Here is a 23,156-nt window from a genome sequence, read left to right on the forward strand (position 1 = left end):
TTCAGCACAAGTCTATTACATTCACAGATATACTTTATTATGTAGTGTCTCCTTGCTATTTGAAGATGGAAGAAATATGGGAGGAATATTAGGACACATCAAAGGTTAACCTTAGGAAACACTGACACTTCCACTACCTTGGATATGTATGTAACATTTCATTCATTCATGTACTTCTTGTTTATACTTTATTCCAAAAAGTATTTTAATAGGATCACAGGCAACTGTAAGATTAAAATGAGAAAAATGAACATACAGTTCCTTAAGAAATTAAAGATAATTGTTATTACTACTTGACCAGGAATAGTGTACCATTTTGCTCATTGCAGCATTATTTATGGCAGCAAAAATGGGTAAAAAAGCTCAATCTCCAAAAATTAGAGGGGTTTTCAGTGCTGGCACAACTGACATTTATTTCATGCTGAAGAATTCTTTCTTATGGGGGCCATCCTTGTGTATTGCGGGATACTGAGCAACGTGCATGGTCTCTGCCCAGTTGATGCCAGCAGCATTTTCGTCGCTATTGACAACTGAAAGCCTCCAGACATTGCCTAATGTCTCCTGGGGAGCAAAATTGTCCCAGATGAGAAACACTGGGTTAAATAAACAAGAGTTGCATTAATTTTCTAGGAATACCATAACAAATCTGAGCCACAAACTGGGTGGCTCAACAAAACAAAGCAAAACCAAACCAAATTTACCTTTTCAAGGGTCAGAATTCAACCTATAGGAATAATGTGCCCTAAAGATCTTTCAGTGCTTTTTTATGCTACCAAAGTATCAATCAATTTTTGCTAAGTTTTCTGTTAAAAAATGTGGACATCACATGTTGGTGGAGCATTCCTCGGTTGTCTTTGGGCAAAAGAAACTGTGAAGTCACCATGAACTTGAATGCAGATGATTCAGACTGAGACGCAAAATGCCCTACCTTTTGCAAATTCTAGGGAGGTGGGAAGGGAGAGGTTCTTTAGTACACACTGTTTGAAAGTCAACAGAAATAATTAGAAGCAGTTTTTATTTAATATAAATTTTATCTGGTTGGAGCTTAAAAACTTTTGTAGTTTTTGTGTGGGGTTGGGGTTGTATAGTGTTGCAGTATAATGTTAAGCCACTGCTTGCAACATCTGTATCACATATGAGAGTGCTGGTTCAGGTTCCAGCTGCTCTGCTTTGGATCCAGCTCCCTGCTAATGTGTCTGGGAAGGCAGTGGATAATGGCCCAAGTACTTGGGTCCCTGCCACCCACATGGGAGACCTGGATGGAGTTCCTGGCTCCTGTATTTGATCTGGCCCAGCCCAGCTATGTGGCCCTTAGGGGACTGAACCAATAGGTAGAAGATGTCTCAGGTGGAAGATCTCTCTCCCTCACCTCCCCCCCAACCCCGTGTGTGTGTGTGTGTCTCCTTCTCTTTGTCACTCTGCCTGTCCAATAAATAAATCTTAAAAAATTGTGTAGTTCATGAAATATAGGAATGTACATTTTGTTTAAATATTTGGTTTCAGAAGATGATGTGACAAGACCAACCCAGGAGTGATTTGTAGTTGATTTCTTGCTGAAGTAAAAGTGAATTATTTTCCCTGATTCTGGTACAGTGCTACTTCACACACATTATCTTAACTTTGGGAAATACATGGTCACTTTTTGTGTTAATAATCTTGTTTGGACCATGGAATCCAGGCCACATGTGAGTGAGGATGGGAGTTTTCTTTGAAGGAAAAGGATGTTTGCACTCTCAGTCGTTCTCTGGAAGAACTCTAATGTCTTGAAAAGAGGAAGGATGGGGCCAGAGCTGTGGCACAGCAGGTTAACACCCTGGCCTGAAGTGCTGGCATCCCATATGGGCGCCGGTTTGAGACCTGGCTGCTCCACTTCCAATCTAGCTCTCTGCTATGGTCTGGGAAAGCAGTGGAGGATGGCCCCAAGTCCTTGGGCCCCTGCACCCATGTGGGAGATCCAGAGGAGGCTCCTGGCTCCTAGCTTCGGATCGGCACAGCTGCAGCCAACTGGGGAGTGAACCAGTGGATGGAAGACCCCCCCACCCCCACCCCGCCTCTCCTTTCTCTGTGTAACTATGACTTTCAAATAAATGAATAAATATTTAAAAAAAAGGGGGGAGGGAAGGAAATTTCTTCCTCTGAAGCCAGCTGATGAAGTGGAGTGAGGTCCTTGGGGAAGGAGATACCTGAAAATTTCTGTTGGTAACCCCTTTGTGAAAAGTCCTAGAGAAACCTACCCAGTAGTAAATCATTTTATATTGTACCCATGATAACCATAAGCTTTCATTAAAATTCTGGGTAATGTTACTGTCTGATTTTATTGATAATCAGGGATCTAAGGGAGGGGCCTGTATTTGTATTGGGAAAGAGGAATAAAGGGACACGTCTTCTCCACCCATTCTGGCTTCTTTTCCTCTAAGTCTGGCTGATGCTGCCTATGCGCTTTAAGGGGAGTTTGGGCCCAAGTGTTTTAGAGTGACAGTCTAGGCCAGAATAGGGAGCAGTTGGTAGGAGCTGGTGAACAGTGCAGACATAGGATAAAGTGACAAATGAAAAACAGGATAGTTTTTAGCAGTGAATAGACATCAGTGAGACTTCTCGGTTTGCACTGGTAAATCTGAATAGCTTACACAGTAGGTTGAGGAATTAGATAGTTGTTTCAGTTTTGAAGAAACAGTGGCTCTAAAACCTGGAGGACTTGTAAGTATAGGAATTATATAAATTATGTTCATATAGTAGGATATCACAAAATTATTTGAAGCATTACTGAACAATAAATAGCATAATGGGAGGCATTTTTGATATAATGTGAAGTTAAAAAAGATCATAAACTATGTATGCCGTACATTTGGATTCCAATTTTGTTTACTAAAATATTATATGAAAGGGCCACATAACACCAAGATCTAATGTTAACCTGGATTATTTAGGAATGTACAAATTATATGTGATCCTCCCCACCCCACTTCTAAATGTTGTATTGCTTTCAACATTCTCATGAACACACATGAATTTAAGAATCATAGAAAAGACTATGCATTGTAGAAAACAATTAAGTTCTGTTGGCCAAAGCAGAGGGGAAAATGCCCTGAGTGAACAAAGATTTTGTTAGTACTCAAAGAAAACTAGTGTTTCCAGTATTTTAGAACTGCTTTTAAGGAACAGTCGTAATGGGGTAGGCATTCACTGACCTCCAAGGGATGAAATCTTGAATCCCTGTGCCCATGAGATTACTGTATATGTCCCATCCTAACTCCCATGTGTGCACCCCTGGGTTTTCCCTGCACTTGGCTCCCACCTCCTTCTCCCCCTAAGGGAAAGTTAGCTTCTTTTGTAGGCCAAGTAGCCACCCAGAAGCTGTAATGGCAGGCCTGACTACCAGCGAAATCCCACATGACAAATTCGTCCTTTGTGCTGCTACAATTGACTTGTCACCTCATTTTTACAGCTAATTAGCTCTTTAGTAAGCGATGGCTGGTGTCAGAGGTCATCTGATACCTGATTCTGGTAAATTGACCGTAAATATTACTGTCCATCTGTAGTTGCTGTTCAGAATACTGCTTATGCCTAGTGACCAAATTTCAAACTCTTTTTGTAGGAGACTGCTTATTTTTGTTGGCAAGATAAAGTTTCCAGATAATGCTCATGAAAGTTATCATCTCCTGAAGTTATCTGGGGTTGGTGCTCAGCTAGCCTTTTCAGCTGGTCATGCCACCCACAGGGTGGGGGATGCTTCCACACAGCTCCCAACTTTTCCCAGAGTTTCTTTTGTTTCCTCCTTTAAACCAGAAAGTCGTTGAAGGAACTCTTGTTCCCATTTTGTCCATCACTATCATCACTGCTAGAAACATTTTATTGCTTTATAACAATAACACCAGTAACACTGAGAGCAGCTAATAATTATTAAAGGGTCATTATACACCAGGCACTATGCTGAAATGTTCATATATGTTCAATCTTTTAATTCTCACAATTCTGTTTGGAGATATTTTTAATCCTAGGTAATGGACAAGGAAACAGGCTTAGAGTGGTTAAGCTTTTTGCTCAATGTCATACAGATAAATAGAAGATGGAAGCTTTGCTCAGGTTTGCCTGGCTTCTGATTGAGATCTCTTAACCCCTAAGCTGTGCAGCCTTGTGAGTCTACTTATTAACATAACTGGCTGGTTAAAATGCCAATTATGAAAGTATCCATGGAGGTGAAGTTATATTTGATTAGCCATCTGCTACAAGGTGTATAGAGACCAGTAATATCCAGAGATCATGCAACACCAACAACAAATAAATGAGAGATAGTCCCAAGGTCTTCTGTTCAGATAGGGTCATAGGTAATCTAGAATGGGATTGGCAATGAGAGTTGAGTTAAAGTAAATCTGGTGAGCAGCATTTCTTCCCTTGGGTTCTACTTAGAAGTCCAGGGGCAACATTCTTTGAGTTATTATAAAGTGCATAGGCACAGGGCAAAAGGCAGCATCAGATGACAGCAGATAAGTATGAGCTTGTTGCATCATTAAGCATTAATGGAGCACCGTTCCCAAAATGCTGCACATACCTTTCTGCTTAGCCAGAACTTCCTTGTTTCTGAATCCAAAGTGTATTTTCCGAGAACTTAGTGGACATCTTCACTCACCTCCCTTCTGACATCCCCACTTCCTTCCTAGGGGAGAGTGGGTAATAAGGAAGCTTTCTTGAGAGGCATATTAAAAGGATTAAGTCATCGATCACTAATGAGATGTCCAGGATTTAGTAACAAGTAGACAGAATCCAGGACCCTAGGCTGGTCCAATTTGAATGGAAATCAAAGAATACAAAGAGTGCAATTTCCTTTATGATAGGCTGAGCAGATATATTAACAGCATTGATAATAATAAATATATAAGACAAGCACAATTCTACATTTTCTTTAGAGGAGACCAGAACCGGAGATACCTGACTGCTGTAGATTCCTGCTGTAGACTTAAAAAATATGAGAGGTTAGGTATGCAAATATGGGACTACAGCATAATCAATCAGCCAGCCCCTAAGTGTATTGAATAGCCCTGGGTAATATAGTCAGCACTGTGTGTAATGCCAAATGATGACACAGTCTTTGACCTCATCTAGAGAGGGAAGGTATGCATAGAGGAGACAAATGAGAGGACCAAATGCTTCATCATAAAGTTCCAGTTGAAGAGGAGAGACTATATAGGTAGGGAAATTTTAGAAGTCAGCTTGGATTAAGAGGAAAGAGAATTCTGTTGGAACAAAGATGGTCACACACTCCTTTCCTGATTTTGTCACCTAGTAGTCAGGTGACCTTGAACAGGCAAATTTCTTTCTCTGGGTGGTTCTCAGTTCCCTGTTTATAAAATGAGGGTATCTGAGATAGTGCTCTCCAAGGTCTTTCCAGAGCTAATATTCTAACATGAAGGGAGGAATCTCTGAGAGTCTAATTTGTTGAAGGAAATGTCACAAAACAGGGTTTGGCCAGGCATAGACAGGTGTGTGTATGTGTGTGTGTGTGTGTGTGTGCATGTGCACACAGTTGGAGGTTTGAGGAGGGGGGAGGCAGGAAAGAGATTGGTATGGAACTTTGCATGCTAGCAATGGAGCAGCAGGCTACACAGAGACATGACAGAAAAGGCCAGTCACTGTAAACCCCAGCTCCTTGATGTAAAGGAACTGCACAGTTAATCAAACCAAAACCAAGAAGTCATTTCTGATTCTTTTCTTTTCCTTACTAATCACGTCTAAGTCCATCAAGAATATATACTCAAATCAATTGACTTCTTTCCCTCTCTATCACCACCAATGTAGTCTGGCTGCCAACTTCTCTCTCTTGGAAGACAACAGCAGCATCACAACTCGTCTCCTTAAATCCATCTAGAGTTAGTTCCCTACAAATGAGCCAGAGCAATCTTTAAAAATTATTGGTGGATCTCGTCACTTCCCTACCTAAACCCTCTAATGACTTTGGATAGCAAATAGAGTGAAAGCCATTCTCCCCTTTCCCACTGACACACCTAGGGCTCTACATCCAGCCTTCCTCAACATTCTCACCTCCTCCACCTGTGTGCTCTCTTATTGATCTCCTTGTTTATCCTCAGACAATTCTAGCACACTCTGTCCTTATGATTGTTGCACCTACTCTTCCTTCTGCTGGAGATAATTTTTCGCTTTCATTTCTTCACGGATGGTCTTTCCCATTATATTCAGCTCTATGCTCAAAGGTCAATTACTTATGGAAACTTCAACCTCCTGTTAAAGGTGGACTACCCCATCATCAATGATAATTTATCACAGCACCCTGTCTCATTGGTGCCGTAGAATAGCCAGAAATTACTCTGTGTCCTTAGGGGCTTATTGTCTCTTTCCCCAAGAGAGTATTTTCCCAAGAGAATAAGGAACTATTCTAAAATGTTCACCTTTATGCTTCCTGCCCCTGTAACTGGTGCATCCTAAAGGTTTGTTGGATGGATAAAATACTGCAGAAGTAACAAATAGGAATAGTGTGTATAATGAGATAGCACAGTGGTTTCAGGAACCACGGATGAACCACCAGGAAACCTGGTTTCATATTTCAGGTTTGCTGTTTTCTTAGTAGCCATGTGATCTTGGGCAAGTTATGTAACATCTGTAAATCTCAAGTGTAAAATGAGAAAGAAAGTGTCAGCACCAGTGGACTGTGAGGTATATCACATGAGACAGTATCATTAAAGCCCTGAGCTCAGTGCCTCGCAGAATCAACTGCATTTGTCTTTTCATATTTTGCCTGTGGCTTCCTTTTCTTTAGGACATGAAAACCTCGATTTAATTGGAACAGTGAAGGAAAATAGGGTATAACACTAACAAGATTTCCCTTCTTCCTTCTCTTCCTCTTTTTCTCTATTCTGTCTTTAACCTTCCACCCTTTCTTCCTTTCCTTTCATTCTTTTTTTTTTTTTTTTGACAGGCAGAGTGGACAGTGAGAGAGAGAGACAGAGAGAAAGGTCTTCCTTTTGCCATTGGTTCACCCTCCAATGGCCGCCGCGGCTGGCGCGCTGCAGCCAGCGCACTGCGCTGATCCGAAGGCAGGAGCCAGGTGCTTCTCCTGGTATCCCATGGGGTGCAGGGCCCAAGCACTTGGGCCATCCTCCACTACACTCCCTGGCCACAGCAGAGAGCTGGCCTGGAAGAGGGGCAACCGGGACAGAATCTGGTGCCCCGACCGGGACTAGAACCCAGTGTGCCAGCACCGCAAGGCAGAGGATTAGCCTATTGAGCTGCAGCGCCGGCCCATTCATTTTTGTCTTCTCTCTTTTCCTCCCAATTTTTTGCCTCTCTTACTCATTTATATACTAATATATTTATATAAGCATGTACAACTTACAGCCAAATACTAATATTATGAATTAGATAAATGCAAGAGTGATTGAACTCATTTTTTATGTTGTAGTCAACATTTCCTTTGTGAAAAACATTAACACATTGGCCAGCACTGTGGCTCAATAGGCTAATCCTCCGCCTTTGGCGCTGGCACACCGGGTTCTAGTCCCGGTAGGAGCACTGGATTCTGTCTCGGTTGCTCCTCTTCCAGTCCAGCTCTCTGCTATGGCCCAGGAGTGCAGTGGAGGATGGCCCAAGTGCTTGGGCCCTGCACCCACATGGGAGACCAGGGGAAGCACCTGGCTCCTGGCTTCGGATCAGTGTGGTGCGCTGGCTGCAGCCCGCCAGCCGCATCGGCCAATGGGGGGTGAACCAACAGAAAAAGGAAGACCATTCTCTCTGTCTCTCTCTCTCACTGTCCACTCTGCCTGTCAAAACAAACAAACAAACAAAAAAACATTAACACGTTATATTAAATCTGCCCTCCAAATTGAGAAAATAGTTTTTAATAAATTTTAATTTTAATAAATTAGTAATAATGAGTTGTTTAGTACTTTGGCATATAAATTACATCCTGTAACATTCTTTAATCTGATTTTATTTGGTGTAATTAACATGCTACACATAGGAAAATAGAAAGGTTGGGGCAATGAGCTACACTGTATCCCTCTCAAAAGATATGTCCAAGTCCTGTCCTCTGGTACCTGTGAATGTCACCTTATCTGGAAACAGAATATTTACAGATGTAATTAATATTGAATAAGATATCATCTTGGACCTAGAGTGGGCGCTAAATCCAATGACTAATGTCCTAAGAGAAAGGAGAGGGAGGACTTGAGGCACACACATTCACAGGGAAGAAGGCCATGTGCAGACAAACACAGAGATTGGGATGATGCATTCACAAGGTGAGGGTTGCCAAGAATTGATTGCCTGCAGACACCAGAAGCAGAAAGAGAGGCACAGAATGGATTCTTCCTCAGAGCCTCACCTCCAGAAGTAACCAAGCTTGCTGACTCCTTAATTTCACAATTCTGGCCTACAATATTGTAGATAATACATTTCTGTTGCTCTCAGCCACTAGTTTGTTGTAATTTGTTATAGTATTCCTAGGAAACTAGTATATTGACTGAATTCACCAAGTTGCAGCATTGAAACCAGAGATCATCTGTGAAATGACTTGGCAAATATAGGTAAGATTCACGGATCTATGGAGATTCTTTCAGGCTGGAAACTGATCATACTCTGATCTTAAGTCATAACATCAAATCTGCTTTGAAAAACATACTCTGAATTTGTGCACTTCTAGCCCTACAGCTACTACCCTATTTCACTTAATGATCTGTTCTTCATGGACCCTGAAATACTCCTATAACTGGAACTTTTCTTTCATAATGTATCCCACCAATCCATTCATTATACAGTAGCAAGAATGGCTTGATTGTTATGATCTCTCAATGGATAATTTTATCTTAGGTGCAATAAGAAGACATGTCCTAGTGACTTCAGTGGTTTTCCACTGAAATGAGAGTAAAATACCTAGCCCTTACTGTGATCTCCAAGACTCTTTGTAACCTAAGTATGTCCTATCTCCAAGGTCACCTGCAACATTTTGCCATTGCTTATGCTGCCTTTGTATAAGATTACGCACTAGAGGTGGAACAGAGCCTAACTGTCTTGTTCATCTTTGTTTTCTCAGTGTCTAGTGAAGTGTCTGGCATTTAGTGGATACTCAAACATTTGCTGATTTGATAGACGAATGAACAGATGGCTTAAGGAAGATCTCTATTCCTTTGTGGGTCCCTTTTGGTAAGGCTCTGGAGCCTTTTTGATGAGAGTACATTGATTTTAGATGATATTTTTGCTAGGATACTTGCTTTATCTACAGATTGTCATTATAGTGGCTTTTGTACTTGAACAGCTAACCTAGGAATCAAGCCAATTGGAATGGTACAAAGGATACTGCTTATTGAAATGAACATTGATAAATCTCGCCATTTATCCAAGGTTGTCTCTCTTCATTTTTCATCTGCCTTGTCTGTATCTTATGAATTATTTCTCTTCTGTTTCTGGATTTCCCAACTCCCTGGGAATGGACCATTATAGACATATCCACCCTGGCTCTCTTGCCAGTGAGCTACTGTTCTGTTGGGCCAACAGGAGATACTGTCAAGAGACTGGATATTTTGTCATTGGGAAGTAGCTTTATTTTGATACAAGTCAAAAATAAAATGGTCTTTTTTTCCAGAGAGGTTCAGGGAAAGTTCTCAGTAAAATTGAGTCAAGATTTCCCTTGCCTGCAGTTTTGTGACCTTTGTGGGAAACCTTTTACCTATGAAAGTCTCTGTAGTGCATCCTATAAAATGTGACAATGCTATTTCAATAAACAAATATCAAATGGAAAAAAAAAAAGAGACTGGAAAGCTGGTCGTGGTAGGGTTGGAAGATAGATCAGGAAATTTTCTTTCCTGGTCCATCTATGCTCTGGGCAGTCTCTGGCAGTGTCTGTAATCCTTCAGGAGTATAGCTCCTGTGAGTGTGCTCTTCCTCCATGTTCCCAGTGTTCACTGAGATTTGGGAGCATATTTTCTCTGCTTGTCTTTTCATAAACAAACTACAGGTGGTAACAGCTACATGTTATTGCTGATTTCTTGAGGCCATTTCACCCATTGTCAGTTCCCTTAACTCTACTAAACATTTATAAATAGTTCTTTCATTAAAATCTCTCAAGCCATCTGTGTGAATTCTGTTTCCTGCTGGAACTTTGGCCTTGGCACTATACTATAATGCAGGGTGATAAGGTCCAGGGTCAGACAATATCTACCCATTTTTGGTTCATAAGCACTTGCTTGCCTACTTTTGTTCTAATTAGTTGAACTTTATTGTTATCTCCTTTTTTACCTTCAGGCTAAGGTAAGAGGAAGTACTCTTTGGCTGCAGGTCAATGTCAAGTCTAATTAATTTAACAACCTTAACTTCCATGACATAGACTAAGTGCAGAATCTGCTTCACAGATCGTCCCCATATGCTTTGGCAGGAAGGCTTAATACTAACTCAGGATCCATGTATTCCAAATAGGTTGATATCTTGTGATTTGATTCTGGCACATGGGAGGTAGGTGTCATTGGTGTGACCAGTGTACTCTTTGCTGTGACCATTGTACTCTCACTTACACTTTTTTTGATCATAATAACCTTAGAAGCTAAGTATGCAGATGGTTTAGCTACAAGATGAGAGGCCTGCTCCACATACTTCAGACTTTGAATGACTAGCAACCACACTTTTATTGTGTTAGTCAATGAGATTTTAGGTTGTACTTGCTACCTTGGCAATGTGTAGTCTATTCTGCATAATGTATGTACCAAGCATATTTATTCATCCCTGCTATTTTTAAATTTTTGTGATCTAAATCAGAAATAGAAAACATCTGACTTAATACCCTCTCTCCCTGACACCTAACTAGGCTGTTAAACATAGTGAGGCAAAAATGACATTCATTCTGGACATCTTAGTTCATTTAAACAGCTGTAGCAAAATACGACAGATTGGGTAGCTTATAAGCAGCAGAGATTTATCTCTCACAGTTCTACAAGCTGGAAGGTCTAAGATCAAGGTGCTGGTTATTTCAGTGTTTGGTGAGGATCCACGTTCTTGTTCATGGACAATGTTTCCAGCTGTGTCCTCATCACATGTTCAAAGGGGCAGAGCAGCTCTCTGGATCCTCTTCCAAATAAATGCTCCTTAAGTGGAATTTTGCCCTGGAACTTAATATAGGTATAGTAGGAGATTTTGTACCAACATGCCCCTAGAATGTGTTTTCAGAAAAGGAATACATTTCCATAACAGGATTTTAAAGGATCCTCTTACAATATGATATTCCTTGATTTCCTTTTTTAGCATCAGTATAAAGAAGTGGTTGTGATTGTGGTAATAGGGATCTATAGACTCCTCAGAACAGGGACTGACATCATTTAGTGGAGTATAACATGCTTGTATTATAAACAGAAGCCAAAATTTTCTTAGATAGTGAAGGTTTCCTTAGAATTACAAAGTCCACCTATTCAATTTCTAAAGTCATAGTATATCCTAGCTATTTGAGGTTTCAGCATTTGGAAGGCTTTTTTTTTTTTTTTCAGAAATGCAAATTAGATTATTTTGGGTAATCTTCAGACTTTATAAAGCAAAATCAAAGCAACTACATTTGATTAGCTTGTCACTCAAGAGTTTCTCTCCAAGCATAGCATTTATACCACATTTTTCTGATCACAAATCCAATTTGGGATTCTGCCACATCTATAGATTCTGATCTTCTTGTTATCTGATGTCACTGATTACTTGACTTTCAATAATAACTTTCTCCCAGATTTCTTCCCACTTGGCATATGTACCCACACAATCTTAACTCTTCTCAGCCACTGTCAGGTTCTTTCCTCTGGCTGCCTCCTGAGGTTTCCTAAACCTCAAACAGAATGGACTAGGAAATTCACAATCCATTATGTTTGAAGAAAATAGACTGTGAATAGTGGTAAGTATTGAGTCACATAATTTTAAGTTCCTAACAGCAAAAATATGAGCTTCACTGACTTTGAATGTGAGGGCCCGTTTAACAACAAATATTTTCTAATGGAAAGAGTCAGATTAGCCATTAAATGTGTCAACCTAAATAACAATCAGAGAAAAGTTATCTCAAGAATAACAATATTTGTATGAGAATAGCAGAGCATTGCAAAAGGATAACACATGCAAAAGTAAATTATGGACATATTCAAAGAGGTTGAGGTTAGTAGAAATTTTTAAAGGCAAGAATGAAGGGGATTACCTAAGATATTTTGAAGCAAGAATAGTTGGCCAGAAGGATTAATGACAAGGTGGTGCCATTCCAAGGTTGAACAGATAGTTGCTAGGTAGATATCCTAGCAGAAGTGCTTTTTTGTATTAGTTTGTGATGGTGCTTGTGCAAGGTTTTGGTTATGGCAGAGTTTTTTTTTATAATATTTATACTCAGGAAATTGTGTATGAGAATTCTTCCTTCAAAACATCCTGGATTTATTTATTTATTTAGATACAAGTACATCTATTTCAGTTTCGGCAACTTTTACAGATGTAAAGATTTAATTGATTAACCTTTCTAACCAGTTTTTCCATCCTTGTTCAATGATGTACGGGGCAATTAGAAATAATTTCAGGGGCCAGCACTGTGGCACAGCGGATTAACGCCCTGGCCTGAGGTGCCAGCATCCCATATGGGTGCCGGTTCTAGTCCCAGCTGTTCCTCTTCTGATCCAGCCTGGGAAAGCAGTAGAAGATGGCCCAAGTCCTTGGGCCCCTGCACCCACATGGGAGACCTGGAAGAATCTCCTGGCTTCAAATTGGCGCAGCTCTGGCTGTTGTGGCTATCTGGGGAGTGAACCAGTGGATGGAAGATCTGGAAGACCTCTCTGTCTGTCTCTACGTCTCTCTGTAACTCTGTCTTTAAAATAAATCTTTAAAAAAAGAAATAATTTCTTCATGTTTGGAGGGTTTTTTTTTTTTTTTTTGGTATTCCTTATTCAGAAATCCCATAGTAATTTGCAGGCAGGAAAGGTTTGTCTAGCAATAATGATTTCATTAACATTTGAGGATGACTGAATTATATGTCCAGAAAATAACATTTTTATTAAGCCTTAATTTGGCTACTCAGTAAGATCAGTGTGGCATGTCTCTATGTGTGAAGATTTGCACATTGATCCCTAAGAGGTTTGGAACAAATATTACATTTTATCCCATATTATCAATGGAAGAAGACATGCGACCCTAAGAGTCAAGCTTCTTGAATTCTGTAATTAATACACAGTTATTCTTAAGTGTTGAAATTTAACTGAAATGTGATCCCTGTTAAGCATAAGAGTGGGAATAAGAGAGGGAAGAGATGTACAATTTGGGACATGCTCAAGCTGACTTGCCCCAAATGGTAGAGTTAGAAACATACCAGAGGACTCCAATTTAATCCCATCAAGGTGGCATGTACCAATGCCATCTCACCAGTCCAAGTGATCAATTTCAGTTCACAATTGATCATAATGAAAGGACTAAGAGTCAAAGGGAGCACATAAACAAGTCTAGTACCTGCTAATACTAACCGATAGAATAAATAAAGGGGAGAGTGATCCAACATGGGAAGCGAGATACTCAGCAGACTCATAGAATGGCGGATGTCCTAAACAGCACTCTGGCCTCAGAATCAGCCCTAAAGGCATTCAGATGTGGCTGAAAAGCCCATGAGAGTATTTCAGGCATGGAAAGCCAAGACACTCTGGGGGAAAAAAAAAAAAAAAAAAAAAAACTAAATGAAAGATCTCTGTGAATGAGATCCCAGTGGAAAGAACAGGTCTTCAAAGAAGGAGGTACCTTTCTCTGAAGGGAGGAGAGAACTTCCAATTTGACTACGACCTTGTCTAAATATGATCAGAGTCAGTGAACTCAAAAGGCTTCCATAGCCTTGGAAACTCATGACTGGAGCATGGGGAGATTACTGATGCCATAAACAGGAGTGTCAATTTGTAAAGTCAACAACAGGAGTCACTGTGCACTTACTCCTCATGTAGGATCTCTGTTCTTAGTGTGCTGTACATTGAGACTTAATGCTATAACGAGTACTCAAACAGTATATTTCGCTTTGTGTTTCTATGGGGGTGCAAACTGTTGAAATCTACTTAATGTATACCAAACTGATCTTCTGTAAAAAAAAAAAAAGAAGAAATTATCAATTCCCAACTTGACTCTCACTGTGATTAAACATGACAATAGGTCTGATCTGATTTCATCATCATTTAAAAAATCATCTATTATTTTTCACTTTATGTTTGTGTGGGAGCAAATTGTTGAAATCTTTACTTAATGTATGCTAAACTGATCTTCTGTATATAAAGAGAATCGAAAATGAATCCTCATGTGAATGGAAGGGGAGAGGGAGTGGGAAAGGGGAGGGATGCAGGTGGGAGAGACGTTATGGGGGATAAGCCATTGTAATCCATAAGCTGTACTTCGGAAATTTATATTCATTAAATAAAAGTTAAAAAAAATGTAAAAAAAAAAACTCAAAAAAAAAAAAAGTGAAAAGACCCTAGTTTAGTAGGAATATAGGCAAAGGCTATAAACAGTAATTGAGTGGAAAAATGACCATTTCTCCCATATACAGTAAATTTTAAATAATTACAGATCATTTAAACTATACTAGTATAACATTCTTAACCATTGGTTTGACAAAGATATAAAGCAAAGTTTTTTGAGACTGTATTTTCAGCAATACTGATACACACAGGCATTTTTTTTCTCTTTTGTATTTTTTTTTAAATTTTGGAGCTCTCAGTGCTTTGCTTATTTTTAGCCACGTGTAGGGATCTTCAGAAATTTCATAGAAAATTTCTTTTATGAAAAAAACAATGCATGAAATTTGAAAGCTCTTTATACCAAAACCAACTTATCTTTTAAGATTTATTTATTTATTTGACATGCAGAATTAGAGAGAGAACAAGAGAGCAAGAGATAAAGTGCATGCGTGCATGCGCAAGAGATCTTCCACCCACTGGTTCACTCCCCAAATGACCCCCGCGATGGTCTAGGCCAAGCCCAAGACAAGAGCCAGGAGCTTCTTCTAGGTCTCCCACATGGGTGGCAGGGATCCAAGGACTTGGGCCATCTTCTGCTGCTTTCCCAATCTTCTTAACAGGAAGCTAGATCATAAGTGGAGCAGCCAGGACTTGAACCAGCACCAAATGGGATCAGGCTGAAGTTTTACCTGCTGTGACACAGCCCTGGATCCCCAAACTTATCTTTTAATTCTATTTTCCATGAATTCTTGAAGTGTTCTCCAAGTGTTACAAATGATGCTTCATGCTTGGCTTCTGTTCTTGTGACATATATTTTCACTTCTCTTTGGTAGTTGGTATCCATATCCTGCTTAGAACATCAGAGTTTACTTTTCCAACCTATTTTCCAATGGTAGTGTAGATTAGTAGAAAGAGCATAGATACTGGAGACTAGCAAATTAGAGTGTAATGTCTGGTTCTACCCCTCATGGATCTGTGACTTTGATAAACAGCAGTATTCCTTGAAGTTTCAATGTTTTCACATAGGAAGTGGAGGTATTTCATAAATAGGTAACACCTCATAAAATTGCTATGGAAATTAGATACCATATGTGTCATGTTTTTATCAAAAATTGATGCTCAATAAATGTTAATTTCCACCTCCTTCTCCCTCATTTTGAGAATAATTCTCCTGATTTCTTTTGTTTTTAAAAATCTATTCAAAGTGACAAAAACAGGAAGAAACAGGGAGAACGAGCTCTACCATCAGCTGTTTCACTCCCTACATGGCCACAATAGCCAGTGCTGGGCTGGGCAGGAGCTAGAAGCTTGGAACTTCATCAGGGTCTCCCATGTGAGCAGCAGGAATCTAAAGACTCGGGCTGTCTTCTGCTGCTTTCCCAGGTCCATTATCAGAGAGCTGGATTGGAAGCAGAGCAGATGGGACTTGACCAGCACTCCAATATGGGATGACAGCATTGCAAACCAAAGCCTAACTCACTGCACTACAATACCTATCCCCACCCCATCCTGATTTCTGACTACTTACAGAGTCTGAATTATATAAAAGAATCCCTCTCATGTTGTCTGTCCTTCATTCTATTTCTGGTTGATGGATTAGAGAAAATATGAGGAGAATGAAAGAAAGAGGAATTCCATTTCCTCCTCTCACCAGTTGAATTCTAAATTCCAGTAACATTTTATGGAATGCGGTCAGTCCCTTGAGTTCCACTCTGGCTTTCACACAAAATGTAGAATTCTATGTGTGTTGCACATGCATGTATGTCTCCAAATGTGAGCACATGCAACTGTGTTTTGAATGGAACTGAATTCCAGAAGAAATAAAGGTATTATCCTTGCTGTCTTGTCATAATGTAGCTGAGAGGTCAAGACTCACACACAGAAGAGGACTGAAGAACTTTTACGAAGCATCAGATGAATAAGGACAAATTACTTAAACAAATCAAACTGTACATAAGTGCTTTAAGGTATTTAGAGTAGGAGAGATTAGCATCGATTCAGTGACATTTATTGAGCAGTTTTTATGTAGCATGCACTGTGCTTGAAGCACATTAAAATAAAAACGAATAAGACATAGCCAATGCACTTTTAAAATTCTCCCACTGACGAGAGAGACAAGCATATAATCAAATAAACACAGGGCACATTGAAGAGTGCTTATATAATGCAGACTAAAAAGTGATCTCTGAGGAGTAGACATGTGGTGCAGTGATTAACTTGATGCTTGGAATGTCCATATCCTATATTGGATTGCCTGGTTCAAGTCTTAGCTACTCTGCTTCCAATCCAGTTTCTTGGTACTGCACACCTTGGGAGGCTGCAGATGACTTTAGTACTTGGGTACCTATCTTCCATGTGGGAGACCTGGACTGAGTTCTGGGCTTCTGACTCAAGCCTGGGCCATGATTAGCTGTTGTAGGCATTTAGGGAATGAACCAGTGAGTGGAATAACTCTTTCTATCTGTTTCTCTTTTTGCTTTCCAAATAAAATGAAAACTAAATAAAAATTTTAAAAATTATCTTTGACTTATTGTTAAAAGGACTATAGGATTTGATTAGGACAGGAATGCAAAACTCAAATTTCTAGAGCAGTCACAGCATTATGTAAAAGCAATTCAGTACCAGATGCTCACTGTTCTGGGTATTTTATTTATATGAACTCTATTCATCATCCCTACTATTCTTACTGTTTCTCTATGTTATGTTGAGGAAACTGAGGCACAAAGAGATTCGGCTACGCATCTAAGGTCATGTAAGTCCTAAGTAGTATTGTCAAGACTCATACTCAAGCCATCTGCACCTGATGACCCTGTTACTCACTAAAATGTTAGCTTTCCTATAGAAAAGACAACAGTGCAAAAAAGACATAGTGATATGACTAGTGGCAGCAAATATTCAGCTTCCATATCTAAAAGACCCCAAACAATTCTTGTTTTCAGAGATGATATCTAGATAGACAATAGTCTTTTTCTTCTAGAGGAGCTAGAAATCAAGCTTTATGTTTTTCTATTAAATGTTGAATTTTTAAAGCTTGAAAAATTATTAAAAATTAAGCCCTCCATAGATAAAACAAAACATGATCTTGACCTGCATCTAGCCCACAGACACCAGACTTCACAATCCTTCTGAATTAGGCAGGTTACGAAGGCGGGGAAGAGTTATATGCAAAGGGTACACGTGATGCAGAGGCCTGGAAGGCATCATGAGCAATATGGAATGGCCAAAACACCAAGGATGGATGAGGCTGCAAACCTTATATAAGAAGAAACATATCTTCTACTTACTTTGCAAAAGAAAAGAAGTGAAGAATTCTTTCCCTAGCATTGTCCAAGAGCAGTAATCAAGGCTGACATGGCTGTAGACCTCTCTAACCTTGTAACTCCCTTAGCTTCACCTCACACCAAATGTGCCAATCACTCAAATTATGAAGTTTCTTTACTCTGTTAGTTCTTTGCCCTTGTTCGCTTCTTCAGCCTGGAATGTACTCCATCTAGCTGCAGAGAAAATACTTAATTATGGAGACTTGATTATCCAAGGAAGATAATCAGGGAACTCTTCTGATTTTCCCCACCTTTGCCTTGCCTCCCTCCCAACACAAATGAGCTAAACCAACCACTTCCTTTTTGGGGCCTTTATGGGATGTTTGACATGGCATCTGTCACATTATATTGCTCTTATTTCAAATCAGGTTTATGTCCCTTATTAAAATAAAATGCTTTTAAGCAAGGAATACCTTAATATTGTTTGTATTTCTAGTACATAGAACAATGTTGGATGTATAACACTAACTTATTTGATGAATGAATGGATAAATAAGTACCTTCTGGATTATGGAGTCTGAGCTGACTTTTGAACATATTAAAAGTTATGAATATATCATCTCTTAGATATTTTGTCTGTTGATCTATGGAAATTGGTAATTTTAAATTGCTGCTTTTGAGTTCAAGTAGTTCATTTCTATCACTCTTTCACTCTATCAAGAGATCCAAGAAAATAAGCTAAGTTGCTTCTGTCAGATAGCTATTGCTGTATAACAAATCATCCTAATCTTCATTGCTTAAAATAATAACCCATTATTCCTTTTTATAGTTCTATAGGTCACTTATGTTATTCTGTTGATTTGGGTGGGGCTCCACTGGTCTCAGCAAGACTTATTCAGGCATTTGCAGCTAGCCAGTGAGTTCATTGGCTTAAGATGTTCTCACTTCCATTACTGACTGTTTACTAAAATAACAGCAGTGTTTGGACCGGATATCACTAATGATCTAGCAAGCCAGCTAAGCTGTCCATGTGACAGTGGCAGGATTTCATGAGAGTGAGAGGTATGCAAAGCCTGTTGAGTCTTAGGTTGAGAATGATCATATCGCCAATTCTAACACAGTCAATTTTCCAAAGAAAATCACAAAGACAGCCCAGATTCATGGGGTGGTACAATAGATTTCACTTATTGATAGGAAGAGATGTAAGATCACACTGCAAAATGAGCAGGCCCAGGAAAGTGTGAACAATTGGAAACATAATTGTAATCAATGTATCCCAGGAATAGATCTTCCTGCTCCAGTTGGCTTTGTATTCTCCACCATGTTCACAGTTTTGTTGCTACAAATGTGAGTGATAGATTAGGACCGTCTATGTCAATGACTTTCAGTTCTCCAGAAGGTGTATCATTCATTCACCCATTAAATCAAAAATAATAAAGGCCTGTTCTGCACCAGACATTGTACAAAATACTATGGATAGAGAACTAAATAAGACAAAGTCTGTAATCTTTAGAGGCTATAGTCTAGTGGGGAAGATAAATGTGCAATGCAAAAATTATGGTTCTACAGTGTAACAATATAACAATAGAAGAGGACTAAAGGGCAGAGGAGGGAAAAATCACCCATGAAAACAGGGGTCTGTGGCAGAGCCAGGTAAGAAATGACTTGCAGGGAAATAGATGAGTAGACTGTTATCCAGATATGCAAGTTTATATATGTGTGACTAAATTCCTATGGCCTGGATTATTAATATTTTTGCATCTTTAAATTATGCTTTCATAGGTCTAACATCAACTTGACTGGATTAGTTGGTTGGTTATAGAAATCATAATCCAGCATGCTTTCCTCTGCTAGATATTTTTCAGTACTTGAAAAACAGTAATTATTTAGAGTGCACACCCTAGATCTAGCCTATCTGGGTTTGAATCTCAGTTACACTGTTTATTAATTGTGCCTCAGTTTTCTTATCTTTAAAATTGGTATGGTAATATAAAGAGTAAAGGTGGGGGGTCTATAGTAACTGCATTCATTGGCAATTATTTTTAAAATTCTGGTTTTGTTTTCTACTCAGATTTTTTCTCCCTCTCTTATAAAGTAGAGATAAAAATTAACCCTCTTGGTGGGATTTTTGTCAATAATTAATGAAACTAAATAAATGGAAGTCACTTGGAGTAATGCCTAGCACATCTTAAGGGCTTTGGAGGTACATACTATGGTCATTCTTTTGACAATATGTTGAACTAACCAAAGAATGGAAACCATTATTTCTTAAATTCTAGGGGTTCAAAAACATTTTTCTTCTTATTTTTTGTTCTTTTCTTTCACAAAGAAGGTGCTATAACTTATTTACTTCTTTGCCTTTGGAAGGTTGGTAGGAATGTTGATAAAGATTTCCTAGAAAAGAATTACCAGACAATATTTTGTGTGTGTATGGAAAGAGTTTCACATGATCCTGACAGTCATGGTGTGCAAGGAAAATGGGTCCTAAGGATATACCACTTTCAAAAGACCCCCCCCCTCCCACATTCTCCATCTTGGCAATGAATCCATGGTATAACTAAGCCCTCACTGCATCTTTTTGTACCACTTGTGTTTTGGTTATGCAGAGAAGTAACTTATCCCTGGATTTCAGTGTTTACTATCTCCAGCAGGTATTAGTAATCTGTTGGAAAGATGCTAACAAAGGTGATCAATAGAGCAAAGAAAGATGAACCACTGAAAAGAATATAATTAGATGGTAGAAGTCACTTCAAATGTATTGTGGTTGCATAATTATAGAATTTTCTGGCTAAATTTAGTTAAATAATAGAGTATATTAAAAATCTGGTGCATAGTGAAAACTGAATAATCTTTAAATGAATGAACAGTAAAGTTATAAAATCCTTACTCATATTGGTTAGATGCTATCAGAGAAAACAATTTAAAAGCTGTGCTTTGATCATTCTACTAAGAATTAAGAGATTTTTGAGCACTTTGAAATGTCTGTCAGTTATTCTAAGTACTTAATGAACTTCATAATGTTGTGGTGACATGATGGGATTTATAGCTTGAAGACCATGGATATGGAGCAAAAAGAGCCGGCTGAAATCATACTCTTGTATCCAGAGAGTGATCTGAGTATTAAGTAGTCAAAATCTAACAGTATTGAAATGCCAGTTTATGGCAATGCCTTGCAGTCATTTTTTTCTGTATTTGATTATGTTTTAATGACTTATTTGATTCAAAGATTTTGCAGTGGAAATTGGACTCACTTTGGAGTCAAATAAACCTCGATTCACAGCCAGTACTTGCATACCAGGAGTGCCATTCACATAGATGACAGTACACCTGGTCCTCCATAGAATCATGCAAAGATATGGCTCATCCAAAGCTGTACTCTGATACCTCCTATCTGTGTGACACGAAGCATATTCGGTAACCTGTCTGAGTTCAGCCTCCTCTGTTACTAGTGTTAGCACTAAGTTGGAAAACACAGTAGTATACAGTATCTAGAACAGTGTCTTGCTCAGATTTGGTGATTTTTTTCATACTGTCCTTTGTTAATTATTATGGGAAAGCATTGATTCTGGATCTGTGTGATATAGATATGTTTGCCTATTTTGCATCTGAATATTTTGCCTCATCTAAGAAGCATTTCTGCACAGGCTAATGATTAAGTAAATAGGCTCTGGGCTCATGTTTTGGTTCTGTCACTTATGTAGCTATAAGCAGTGGGTGAAATAAATAGCATCTTCTTTACTTCAACTTCTTTTTCAATAAAACATGGTAATAGTAGTATCTGCATTTCTGGGTATTAGGAGGATTAAATGAATTAGCTCTTGTAAGACACTTGGAGATATATACTTCAAAACGCTTGGATTTGTATGTAGCATCACATATAGTTGCTGATATATATTTAGCATCACATAGCTATCTGTTCAAATATATCTTATGAGAACTCAGAGAGCTGAAGACTAGTCATTTGAAACAATTAATGACTCTGTAGACTATGTGGGGACAACTTTTTACTAAAAACCCAAGATATTTGAATAAATAACATTGTATGGCTTTTTGATCCATTGTCAGAAGGACATGGAATTTAAGGTATTTTTGTATTTTTTTTTTAACTTTTATTTAATGCATATAATTTTCCAAAGTACGACTTATGGATTACAATGGCTTCCCCCCCATACCGTCCCTCCCACCCACAACCCTCCCCTTTCCCATTCCCTCTCCCCTTCCATTCACATCAAGATTCATTTTCGATTATCTTAATATACAGAAGATCAGCTTAGTATACATTAAGTATGGATTTCAACAGTTTGCTCCCACACAGAAACATAAAGTGAAAAATAATAGATGATTTTTTTAAATGATGATGAAATCAGAGCAGACCTATTGCCATGTTTAATCCCAGTGAGAGTCAAGTTGGGAATTGATAAATTTTTTTTTTTTTTTTTTTTTTTTTTTTTTTTTTACAGAGGATCAGTTTAGTATGCATTAAGTAAAGATTTCAACAGTTTGCACCCCCATAGAAACACAAAGTGAAATATATTATTTGAGTACTCGTTATAGCATTAAATCTCAATGCACAGCACATTAAGGACAGAGATCCTACATGAGGAGTAAGTGCACAGTGACTCCTGTTGTTGACTTTACCAATTGACACTCCTGTCTATGGCATCAGTAATCTCCCTATGCTCTAGTCATGAGTTTCCAAGGCTATGGAAGCCCTCTGAGTTCTCCGACTCTTATCTTGTTTAGACAAGGTCATAGTCAAAGTGGAGGTTCTCTCCTCCCTTCAGAGAAAGGTACCTCCTTCTTTGATGACCTGTTCTTTCCACTGGGATCTCACTCGCAGAGATCTTTTGCCAGAGTGTCTTGGCTTTCCATGCCTGAAATACTCTCATGAGCTTTTCAGCCAGCTCCGAATGCCTTTAGGGCTGATTCTGAGGCCAGAGTGCTATTTAGGACATCTGCCATTCTATGAGTCTGCTGAGTATCTCACTTCCCATGTTGGATCACTCTCCCCTTTATTTACTCCATCAGTTAGCGTTAGCAGGTACTACACTTGTCTAAGTGCTCCCTTTGACTCCCAGTCCCTTCACCATGACCAACTGTGAACTGAAACTGATCACCTGGAACAGTGAGATGGCATTGGTACATGCCACCTCGATGGGATTGAATTGGAATCCCCTGGTATGCTTCCAACTCCACCACTTGGGGCAAGTCAGCCTGAGCATGTCCCAAATTATACATCTCTTCCCTCTCCCATTCCCACCACCATGTTCAACAGGGATCACATTTCAGTTAATTTTCAACACTTAAGAATAACTGTGCATCAATTACAGATCTAAACCAGTCATATTAAGTAGAACAGATAAAAAAACTACTAAGAGGGATAATGTATTAAGTTGTTCATTAACAGTCAGGGCTATGCTGATCAAGCCATCATTTCCCATAGTGTCCACCTCACTCCAACAGGTTT

The sequence above is a fragment of the Oryctolagus cuniculus genome, chromosome 8, assembly GCF_051225735.1.
Source record: "Oryctolagus cuniculus isolate XC-2025 breed Fujian yellow rabbit chromosome 8, ASM5122573v1, whole genome shotgun sequence".
Lineage (NCBI taxonomy): Eukaryota > Metazoa > Chordata > Mammalia > Lagomorpha > Leporidae > Oryctolagus > Oryctolagus cuniculus.